Here is an 11240-nt window from a genome sequence, read left to right as displayed (position 1 = left end):
AGCCTCCATTTTTGCGCTCAGGCCAAAGTCTCGCAGCCCTCTATCATAATCCAGAGTTTTGAGAAGATTGGAGAAACTTGATTTTTCGCCCGAAAACGCAAAAAAACGTAAGGGGTAACACTGTCGTTTTTTTTTCGGGTCGAAATTTTGAGTTTCGATATCTCAGCTCTGGAAGGGTCTAGAGCCTCCATTTTTGCGCTCAGGCCAAAGTCTCGCGGCCCTCTATCATAATCCAGAGTTTTGAGAAGATTGGAGAAACTTGATTTTTCGCCCGAAAACGCAAAAAAACGTAAGGGGTAACACTGTTGTTTTTTTTCCGGTCGAAATTTTGAGTTTCGATATCTCAGCTCTGGAAGGGTCTAGAGCCTCCATTTTTGCGCTCAGGTCAAAGTCTCGCGGCCCTCTATCATAATCCAGAGTTTTGAGAAGATTGGAGAAACTTGATTTTTCGCCCGAAAACACAAAAAAACGTAAGGGGTAACACTGTCGTTTTTTTTTCGGGTCGAAATTTTGAGTTTCGATATCTCAGCTCTGGAAGGGTCTAGAGCCTCCATTTTTGCGCTCAGGCCAAAGTCTCGCGGCCCTCTATCATAATCCAGAGTTTTGAGAAGATTGGAGAAACTTGATTTTTCGCCCGAAAACGCAAAAAAACGTAAGGGGTAACACTGTCGTTTTTTTTTTCGGGTCGAAATTTTGAGTTTCGATATCTCAGCTCTGGAAGGGTCTAGAGCCTCCATTTTTGCGCTCAGGCCAAAGTCTCGCGGGCCTCTATCATAATCCAGAGTTTTGAGAAGATTGGAGAAACTTGATTTTTCGCCCGAAAACGCAAAAAAACGTAAGGGGTAACACTGTCGTTTTTTTTCGGGTCGAAATTTTGAGTTTCGATATCTCAGCTCTGGAAGGGTCTAGAGCCTCCATTTTTGCGCTCAGGCCAAAGTCTCGCGGCCCTCTATCATAATCCAGAGTTTTGAGAAGATTGGAGAAACTTGATTTTTCGCCCGAAAACGCAAAAAAACGTAAGGGGTAACACTGTCGTTTTTTTTTTCGGGTCGAAATTTTGAGTTTCGATATCTCAGCTCTGGAAGGGTCTAGAGCCTCCATTTTTGCGCTCAGGCCAAAGTCTCGCGGCCCTCTATCATAATCCAGAGTTTTGAGAAGATTGGAGAAACTTTATTTTTCGCCCGAAAACGCAAAAAAACGTAAGGGGTAACACTGTCGTTTTTTTTTCGGGTCGAAATTTTGAGTTTCGATATCTCAGCTCTGGAAGGGTCTAGAGCCTCCATTTTTGCGCTCAGGGCAAAGTCTCGCGGCCCTCTATCATAATCCAGAGTTTTGAGAAGATTGGAGAAACTTGATTTTTCGCCCGAAAACGCAAAAAAACGTAAGGGGTAACACTGTCGTTTTTTTTTCCGGTCGAAATTTTGAGTTTCGATATCTCAGCTCTGGAAGGGTCTAGAGCCTCCATTTTTGCGCTCAGGGCAAAGTCTCGCGGCCCTCTATCATAATCCAGAGTTTTGAGAGGATTGGAGAAACTTGATTTTTCGCCCGAAAACGCAAAAAAACGTAAGGGGTAACACTGTCCTTTTTTTTTCGGGTCGAAATTTTGAGTTTCGATATCTCAGCTCTGGAAGGGTCTAGAGCCTCCATTTTTGCGCTCAGGGCAAAGTCTCGCGGCCCTCTATCATAATCCAGAGTTTTGAGAAGATTGGAGAAACTTGATTTTTCGCCCGAAAACGCAAAAAAACGTAAGGGGTAACACTGTCGTTTTTTTTTTCGGGTCGAAATTTTGAGTTTCGATATCTCAGCTCTGGAAGGGTCTAGAGCCTCCATTTTTGCGCTCAGGCCAAAGTCTCGCGGCCCTCTATCATAATCCAGAGTTTTGAGAAGATTGGAGAAACTTGATTTTTCGCCCGAAAACGCAAAAAAACGTAAGGGGTAACACTGTCGTTTTTTTTCGGGTCGAAATTTTGAGTTTCGATATCTCAGCTCTGGAAGGGTCTAGAGCCTCCATTTTTGCGCTCAGGTCAAAGTCTCGCGGCCCTCTATCATAATCCAGAGTTTTGAGAAGATTGGAGAAACTTGATTTTTCGCCCGAAAACGCAAAAAAACGTAAGGGGTAACACTGTCGTTTTTTTTTCGGGTCGAAATTTTGAGTTTCGATATCTCAGCTCTGGAAGGGTCTAGAGCCTCCATTTTTGCGCTCAGGCCAAAGTCTCGCGGCCCTCTATCATAATCCAGAGTTTTGAGAAGATTGGAGAAACTTGATTTTTCGCCGAAAACGCAAAAAAACGTAAGGGGTAACACTGTAGTTTTTTTTTCGGGTCGAAATTTTGAGTTTCGATATCTCAGCTCTGGAAGGGTCTAGAGCCTCCATTTTTGCGCTCAGGTCAAAGTCTCGCGGCCCTCTATCATAATCCAGAGTTTTGAGAAGATTGGAGAAACTTGATTTTTCGCCCGAAAACGCAAAAAAACGTAAAGGGCTAACACTGTCGTTTTTTTTTCGGGTCGAAATTTTGAGTTTCGATATCTCAGCTCTGGAAGGGTCTAGAGCCTCCATTTTTGCGCTCAGGCCAAAGTCTCGCGGCCCTCTATCATAATCCAGAGTTTTGAGAAGATTGGAGAAACTTGATTTTTCGCCCGAAAACGCAAAAAAACGTAAGGGGTAACACTGTCGTTTTTTTTTCGGGTCGAAATTTTGAGTTTCGATATCTCAGCTCTGGAAGGGTCTAGAGCCTCCATTTTTGCGCTCAGGCCAAAGTCTCGCGGCCCTCTATCATAATCCAGAGTTTTGAGAAGATTGGAGAAACTTGATTTTTCGCCCGAAAACGCAAAAAAACGTAAGGGGTAACACTGTCGTTTTTTTTCGGGTCGAAATTTTGAGTTTCGATATCTCAGCTCTGGAAGGGTCTAGAGCCTCCATTTTTGCAATCAGGTCAAAGTCTCGCGGCCCTCTATCATAATCCAGAGTTTTGAGAAGATTGGAGAAACTTGATTTTTCGCCCGAAAACGCAAAAAAACGTAAGGGGTAACACTGTCGTTTTTTTTTCGGGTCGAAATTTTGAGTTTCGATATCTCAGCTCTGGAAGGGTCTAGAGCCTCCATTTTTGCGCTCAGGCCAAAGTCTCGCGGCCCTCTATCATAATCCAGAGTTTTGAGAAGATTGGAGAAACTTGATTTTTCGCCCGAAAACGCAAAAAAACGTAAGGGGCAACACTGTCGTTTTTTTTTCGGGTCGAAATTTTGAGTTTCGATATCTCAGCTCTGGAAGGGTCTAGAGCCTCCATTTTTGCGCTCAGGTCAAAGTCTCGCAGCCCTCTATCATAATCCAGAGTTTTGAGAAGATTGGAGAAACTTGATTTTTCGCCCGAAAACGCAAAAAAACGTAAGGGGTAACACTGTCGTTTTTTTTTCGGGTCGAAATTTTGAGTTTCGATATCTCAGCTCTGGAAGGGTCTAGAGCCTCCATTTTTGCGCTCAGGCCAAAGTCTCGCGGCCCTCTATCATAATCCAGAGTTTTGAGAAGATTGGAGAAACTTGATTTTTCGTCCGAAAACGCAAAAAAACGTAAGGGGTAACACTGTCGTTTTTTTTTCGGGTCGAAATTTTGAGTTTCGATATCTCAGCTCTGGAAGGGTCTAGAGCCTCCATTTTTGCGCTCAGGCCAAAGTCTCGCGGCCCTCTATCATAATCCAGAGTTTTGAGAAGATTGGAGAAACTTGATTTTTCGCCCGAAAACGCAAAAAAACGTAAGGGGTAACACTGTCGTTTTTTTTTTCGGGTCGAAATTTTGAGTTTCGATATCTCAGCTCTGGAAGGGTCTAGAGCCTCCATTTTTGCGCTCAGGGCAAAGTCTCGCGGCCCTCTATCATAATCCAGAGTTTTGAGAAGATTGGAGAAACTTGATTTTTCGCCCGAAAACGCAAAAAAACGTAAGGGGTAACACTGTCGTTTTTTTTTTCGGGTCGAAATTTTGAGTTTCGATATCTCAGCTCTGGAAGGGTCTAGAGCCTCCATTTTTGCGCTCAGGTCAAAGTCTCACGGCCCTCTATCATAATCCAGAGTTTTGAGAAGATTGGAGAAACTTGATTTTTCGCCCGAAAACGCAAAAAAAACGTAAGGGGTAACACTGTCGTTTTTTTTTCGGGTCGAAATTTTGAGTTTCGATATCTCAGCTCTGGAAGGGTCTAGAGCCTCCATTTTTGCGCTCAGGCCAAAGTCTCGCGGCCCTCTATCATAATCCAGAGTTTTGAGAAGATTGGAGAAACTTGATTTTTCGCCCGAAAACGCAAAAAAACGTAAGGGGTAAGTAACACTGTCGTTTTTTTTTCGGGTCGAAATTTTGAGTTTCGATATCTCAGCTCTGGAAGGGTCTAGAGCCTCCATTTTTGCGCTCAGGCCAAAGTCTCGCGGCCCTCTATCATAATCCAGAGTTTTGAGAAGATTGGAGAAACTTGATTTTTCGCCCGAAAACGCAAAAAAACGTAAGGGGTAACACTGTCGTTTTTTTTTCGGGTCGAAATTTTGAGTTTCGATATCTCAGCTCTGGAAGGGTCTAGAGCCTCCATTTTTGCGCTCAGGTCAAAGTCTCGCGGCCCTCTATCATAATCCAGAGTTTTGAGAAGATTGGAGAAACTTGATTTTTCGCCCGAAAATGCAAAAAAACGTAAGGGGTAACACTGTCGTTTTTTTTTCGGGTCGAAATTTTGAGTTTCGATATCTCAGCTCTGGAAGGGTCTAGAGCCTCCATTTTTGCGCTCAGGGCAAAGTCTCGCGGCCCTCTATCATAATCCAGAGTTTTGAGAAGATTGGAGAAACTTGATTTTTCGCCCGAAAACGCAAAAAAACGTAAGGGGTAACACTGTCGTTTTTTTTTCGGGTCGAAATTTTGAGTTTCGATATTTCAGCTCTGGAAGGGTCTAGAGCCTCCATTTTTGCGCTCAGGGCAAAGTCTCGCGGCCCTCTATCATAATCCAGAGTTTTGAGAAGATTGGAGAAACTTGATTTTTCGCCCGAAAACGCAAAAAAACGTAAGGGGTAACACTGTCGTTTTTTTTTCGGGTCGAAATTTTGAGTTTCGATATCTCAGCTCTGGAAGGGTCTAGAGCCTCCATTTTTGCGCTCAGGCCAAAGTCTCGCGGCTCTCTATCATAATCCAGAGTTTTGAGAAGATTGGAGAAAGTTGATTTTTCGCCCGAAAACGCAAAAAAACGTAAGGGGTAACACTGTCGTTTTTTTTTTCGGGTCGAAATTTTGAGTTTCGATATCTCAGCTCTGGAAGAGTCTAGAGCCTCGATTTTTGCGCTCAGGCCAAAGTCTCGCGGCCCTCTATCATAATCCAGAGTTTTGAGAAGTTTGGAGAAACTTGATTTTTCGCCCGAAAACGCAAAAAAACGTAAGGGGTAACACTGTCTTTTTTTTTTTTCGGGTCGAAATTTTGAGTTTCGATATCTCAGCTCTGGAAGGGTCTAGAGCCTCCATTTTTGCGCTCAGGGCAAAGTCTCGCGGCCCTCTATCATAATCCAGAGTTTTGAGAAGATTGGAGAAACTTGATTTTTCGCCCGAAAACGCAAAAAAACGTAAGGGGTAACACTGTCGTTTTTTTTCGGGTCGAAATTTTGAGTTTCAATATCTCAGCTCTGGAAGGGTCTAGAGCCTCCATTTTTGCGCTCAGGGCAAAGTCTCGCGGCCCTCTATCATAATCCAGAGTTTTGAGAAGATTGGAGAAACTTGATTTTTCGCCCGAAAACGCAAAAAAACGTAAGGGGTAACACTGTCGTTTTTTTTTTCCGGTCGAAATTTTTAGTTTCGATATCTCAGCTCTGGAAGGGTCTAGAGCCTCCATTTTTGCGCTCAGGGCAAAGTCTCGCGGCCCTCTATCATAATCCAGAGTTTTGAGAAGATTGGAGAAACTTGATTTTTCGCCCGAAAACGCAAAAAAAACGTAAGGGGTAACACTGTCGTTTTTTTTCCAGTCGAAATTTTGAGTTTCGATATCTCAGCTCTGGAAGGGTCTAGAGCCTCCATTTTTGCGCTCAGGCCAAAGTCTCGCGGCCCTCTATCATAATCCAGAGTTTTGAGAAGATTGGAGAAACTTGATTTTTCGCCCGAAAACGCAAAAAAACGTAAGGGGTAACACTGTCGTTTTTTTTTCGGGTCGAAATTTTGAGTTTCGATATCTCAGCTCTGGAAGGGTCTAGAGCCTCCATTTTTGCGCTCAGGCCAAAGTCTCGCGGCCCTCTATCATAATCCAGAGTTTTGAGAAGATTGGAGAAACTTGATTTTTCGCCCGAAAACGCAAAAAAACGTAAGGGGTAACACTGTCGTTTTTTTTTCGGGTCGAAATTTTGAGTTTCGATATCTCAGCTCTGGAAGGGTCTAGAGCCTCCATTTTTGCGCTCAGGCCAAAGTCTCGCGGCCCTCTATCATAATCCAGAGTTTTGAGAAGATTGGAGAAACTTGATTTTTCGCCCGAAAACGCAAAAAAACGTAAGGGGTAACACTGTCGTTTTTTTTTCGGGTCGAAATTTTGAGTTTCGATATCTCAGCTCTGGAAGGGTCTAGAGCCTCCATTTTTGCGCTCAGGCCAAAGTCTCGCGGCCCTCTATCATAATCCAGAGTTTTGAGAAGATTGGAGAAACTTGATTTTTCGCCCGAAAACGCAAAAAAACGTAAGGGGTAACACTGTCGTTTTTTTTTCGGGTCGAAATTTTGAGTTTCGATATCTCAGCTCTGGAAGGGTCTAGAGCCTCCATTTTTGCGCTCAGGCCAAAGTCTCGCGGCCCTCTATCATAATCCAGAGTTTTGAGAAGATTGGAGAAACTTGATTTTTCGCCCGAAAACGCAAAAAAACGTAAGGGGTAACACTGTCTTTTTTTTCCGGTCGAAATTTTGAGTTTCGATATCTCAGCTCTGGAAGGGTCTAGAGCCTCCATTTTTGCGCTCAGGCCAAAGTCTCGCAGCCCTCTATCATAATCCAGAGTTTTGAGAAGATTGGAGAAACTTGATTTTTCGCCCGAAAACGCAAAAAAACGTAAGGGGTAACACTGTCGTTTTTTTTCCGGTCGAAATTTTGAGTTTCGATATCTCAGCTCTGGAAGGGTCTAGAGCCTCCATTTTTGCGCTCAGGCCAAAGTCTCGCAGCCCTCTATCATAATCCAGAGTTTTGAGAAGATTGGAGAAACTTGATTTTTCGCCCGAAAACGCAAAAAAACGTAAGGGGTAACACTGTCGTTTTTTTTTCGGGTCGAAATTTTGAGTTTCGATATCTCAGCTCTGGAAGGGTCTAAAGCCTCCATTTTTGCACTCAGGTCTAAGTCTCCTGGCCCTCTATCAGAATCCAGAGTTTTGAGAAGATTGGGGATACTTAATTTTTCGCCCCCAAAAAAAACACGTAAGGGGTAACACTGTCGGTTTTTTTTCTGGTCAAAATTTTGAATTTCGACATTTCAGATCTGGAAGGGTCTAGAGCCTCCATTGTTGCACTCAGGTCTAAGTCTCATGGCCCTCTATCAGAATCCAGAGTTTTGAGAAGATTGGGGATACTTAATTTTTCACCCAAAAAAAAAAAACGTAAGGGGGAACACTGTCGTTTTTTTTTCTGGTCAAAATTTTAAATTTCGATATCTCAGCTCTGGAAGTGTCTAGAGCATCCATTGTTGCACTCAGGTCTAAGTATCATGGCCCCTTTATCAGAATCCAGAGTTTTGAGAAGATTGGGGATACTTAATTTTTCGCCCAAAAAAAAAAAACGTAAGGGGTAACACTGTCGGTTTTTTTTTTGGTCGAAACTTGGAGTTTCGATATCTCAGCACTGGAAGGGTCTAGAGCCTCCATTTTTGCACTCAGGTCTAAGTCTCATGGCCCTCTATCAGAATCCAGAGTTTTGAGAAGATTGGGGATACTTAATTTTTCGCCCAAAAAAAAAAAACGTAAGGGGTAACACTGTCTTTTTTTTTTTTCGGGTCGAAATTTTGAGTTTCGATATCTCAGCACTGGAAGGGTCTAGAGCCTCCATTTTTGCACTCAGGTCTAAGTCTCATGGCCCTCTATCAGAATCCAGAGTTTTGAGAAAATTGGGGATAATTAATTTTTCTCCCAAAAAAAAAAAACGTAAGGGGTAACACTGTGGGGGTTTTTTTCGGGTCAAAATTTTAAGTTTCGATATCTCAGCTCTGGAAGGGTCTAAAGCCTCCATTTTTGCACTCAGGTCTAAGTCTCCTGGCCCTCTATCAGAATCCAGAGTTTTGAGAAGATTGGGGATACTTAATTTTTCGCCCCCAAAAAAAACACGTAAGGGGTAACACTGTCGGGTTTTTTTCTGGTCAAAATTTTGAATTTCGACATCTCAGATCTGGAAGGGTCTAGAGCCTCCATTGTTGCACTCAGGTCTAAGTCTCATGGCCCTCTATCAGAATCCAGAGTTTTGAGAAGATTGGCGATACTTAATTTTTCACCCAAAAAAAAAAACGTAAGGGGTAACACTGTCGTTTTTTTTTTCTGGTCAAAATTTTAAATTTCGATATCTCAGCTCTGGAAGTGTCTAGAGCATCCATTGTTGCACTCAGGTCTAAGTATCATGGCCCCTTTATCAGAATCCAGAGTTTTGAGAAGATTGGGGATACTTAATTTTTCGCCCAAAAAAAAAAAAACGTAAGGGGTAACACTGTCGTTTTTTTTTTTTTGGTCGAAATTTGGAGTTTCGATATCTCAGCACTGGAAGGGTCTAGAGCCTCCATTTTTGCACTCAGGTCTAAGTCTCATGGCCCTCTATCAGAATCCAGAGTTTTGAGAAAATTGGGGATAATTAATTTTTCTCCCAAAAAAAAAAATCGTAAGGGGTACCACTGTCGTTTTTTTTTTCGGGTCAAAATGTAAAGTTTTGATATCTCAGCTCTGGAAGGGTCTAGAGCCTCAATTTTTGCACTCAGGTCTAAGACTCACGGCTTTCTATCAGAATCCAGAGTTTTGAGAAGATTGGGGATACTTAATTTTTCGCCCCAAAAAAAAAAACGTAAGGGGTAACACTGTCGTTTTTTTTTTCGGGTCGAAATTTTGAGTTTCGACATCTCAGCTCTGGAAGGGTCTAGAGCCTCCATTTTTGCACTCAGGTATAAGTCTCCTGGCCCTCTATCAGAATCCAGAGTTTTGAGAAGATTGGGGATACTTAATTTTTCGCCCCCCCCCCAAAAAAACGTAAGGGGTAACACTGTCGTTTTTTTTTTCTGGTCGAAATTTAGAGTTTTGATATCTCAGCTCTGGAAGGGTCTAGAGCCTCCATTTTTGTACTCAGGTCTAAGTCTCGTGGCCCTCTATCAGAATCCGGAGTTTTGAGAAGATTGGGGATACTTAATTTTTCGCCCAAAAAAAAAAACGTAAGGGGTAACATTGTCGTTTTTTTTCTGGTCGAAATTTTGAGTTTTGATATATCAGCTCTGGAAGGGTCTAGAGCCTCCATTTTTGTACTCAGGTCTAAGTCTCATGGCCCTCTATCAGAATCCAGAGTTTTTAGAAGATTGGGGATACTTAATTTTTCGCCCCAAAAAAAACACGTAAGGGGTAACACTGTCGTTTTTTTTTCTGGTCGAAATTTTGAGTTTTGATATTTCAGCTCTGGAAGGGTCTAGAGCCTCCATTTTTGTACTCAGGTCTAGGTCTCGTGGCCCTCTATCAGAATCCAGAGTTTTGAGAAGAAATGGGGATACTTAATTTTTCGCCCAAAAAAAAAACACGTAAGGGGTAACACTGTCGTTTTTTTTCTGGTCAAAATTTTAAATTTCAATATCTCAGCTCTGGAAGGGTCTAGAGCATCCATTGTTGCACTCAGGTCTAAGTCTCATGGCCCTCTATCAGAATCCAGAGTTTTGAGAAGATTGGGGATACTTAATTTTTCGCCCCCAAAAAAAACCCGCAAGGGGTAACACTGTCGTTTTTTTTTCTGGTCGAAATTTTGATTTTCGATATCTCAGCTCTGGAAGGGTCTGGAGCCTCCATTTTTACACTCAGGTTTAAGTCTCATTGCCCTCTATCAGAATCCAGAGTTTTGAGAAGATTGGAGAAACTTCATTTTTCGCCCGAAAAAAAAAAAACGAAAGGGGTACCACTGTCGTTTTTTTTTTCGGGTCAAAATTTTAAGTTTCGATATCTCAGCTCTGGAAGGGTCTAAAGCCTCCATTTTTCCTCTAAAGCCTCCATCCTGGCCCTCTATTAGAATCCAGAGTTTTTAAGAAGATTGGGGATACTTCATTTTTCGCCCCAAAAAAAAAAAACGTAAGGGGTAACACTGTCGTATTTTTTCCTGGTCTAAATTTTGTGTTTTGATATCTCAGCTCTGGAAGGGTCTAGAGCCTCCATTTTTGTACTCAGGTCTAAGTCTCGTGGCCCTCTATCAGAATCTGGAGTTTTGAGAAGATTGGGGATACTTAATTTTTCTCCCCCCCCCAAAAAAAACGTAAGGGGTAACACTGTCGTTTTTTTTTCTGGTCGAAATTTTGAATTTCGACATCTCAGAACTGGAAGGGTCTAGAGTCTCCATTGTTGCACTCAGGTCTAAGTCTCATGGCCCTCTATCAGAATCCAGAGTTTTGAGAAGATTGGGGATACTTAATTTTTCACCCAAAAAAAAAAAACGTAAGGGGTAACACTGTCGTTTTTTTTTTCCGGTCGAAATTTTGAGTTTCGATATCTCAGCTCTGGAAGGGTCTAGAGCCTCCATTTTTGCGCTCAGGTCAAAGTCTCGCGGCCCTCTATCATAATCCAGAGTTTTGAGAAGATTGGAGAAACTTGATTTTTCGCCCGAAAACACAAAAAAACGTAAGGGGTAACACTGTCGTTTTTTTTTCGGGTCGAAATTTTGAGTTTCGATATCTCAGCTCTGGAAGGGTCTAGAGCCTCCATTTTTGCGCTCAGGCCAAAGTCTCGCGGCCCTCTATCATAATCCAGAGTTTTGAGAAGATTGGAGAAACTTGATTTTTCGCCCGAAAACGCAAAAAAAACGTAAGGGGTAACACTGTCGTTTTTTTTTCGGGTCGAAATTTTGAGTTTCGATATCTCAGCTCTGGAAGGGTCTAGAGCCTCCATTTTTGCGCTCAGGCCAAAGTCTCGCGGCCCTCTATCATAATCCAGAGTTTTGAGAAGATTGGAGAAACTTGATTTTTCGCCCGAAAACGCAAAAAAACGTAAGGGGTAAGTAACACTGTCGTTTTTTTTTCGGGTCGAAATTTTGAGTTTCGATATCTCAGCTC

This window comes from Pimephales promelas, chromosome 19 (genome assembly GCF_988280905.1).
Source record: "Pimephales promelas chromosome 19, fPimPro1.hap1.1, whole genome shotgun sequence".
NCBI classification, from domain to species: domain Eukaryota; kingdom Metazoa; phylum Chordata; class Actinopteri; order Cypriniformes; family Leuciscidae; genus Pimephales; species Pimephales promelas.
This window is presented reverse-complemented; position numbering follows the sequence as displayed.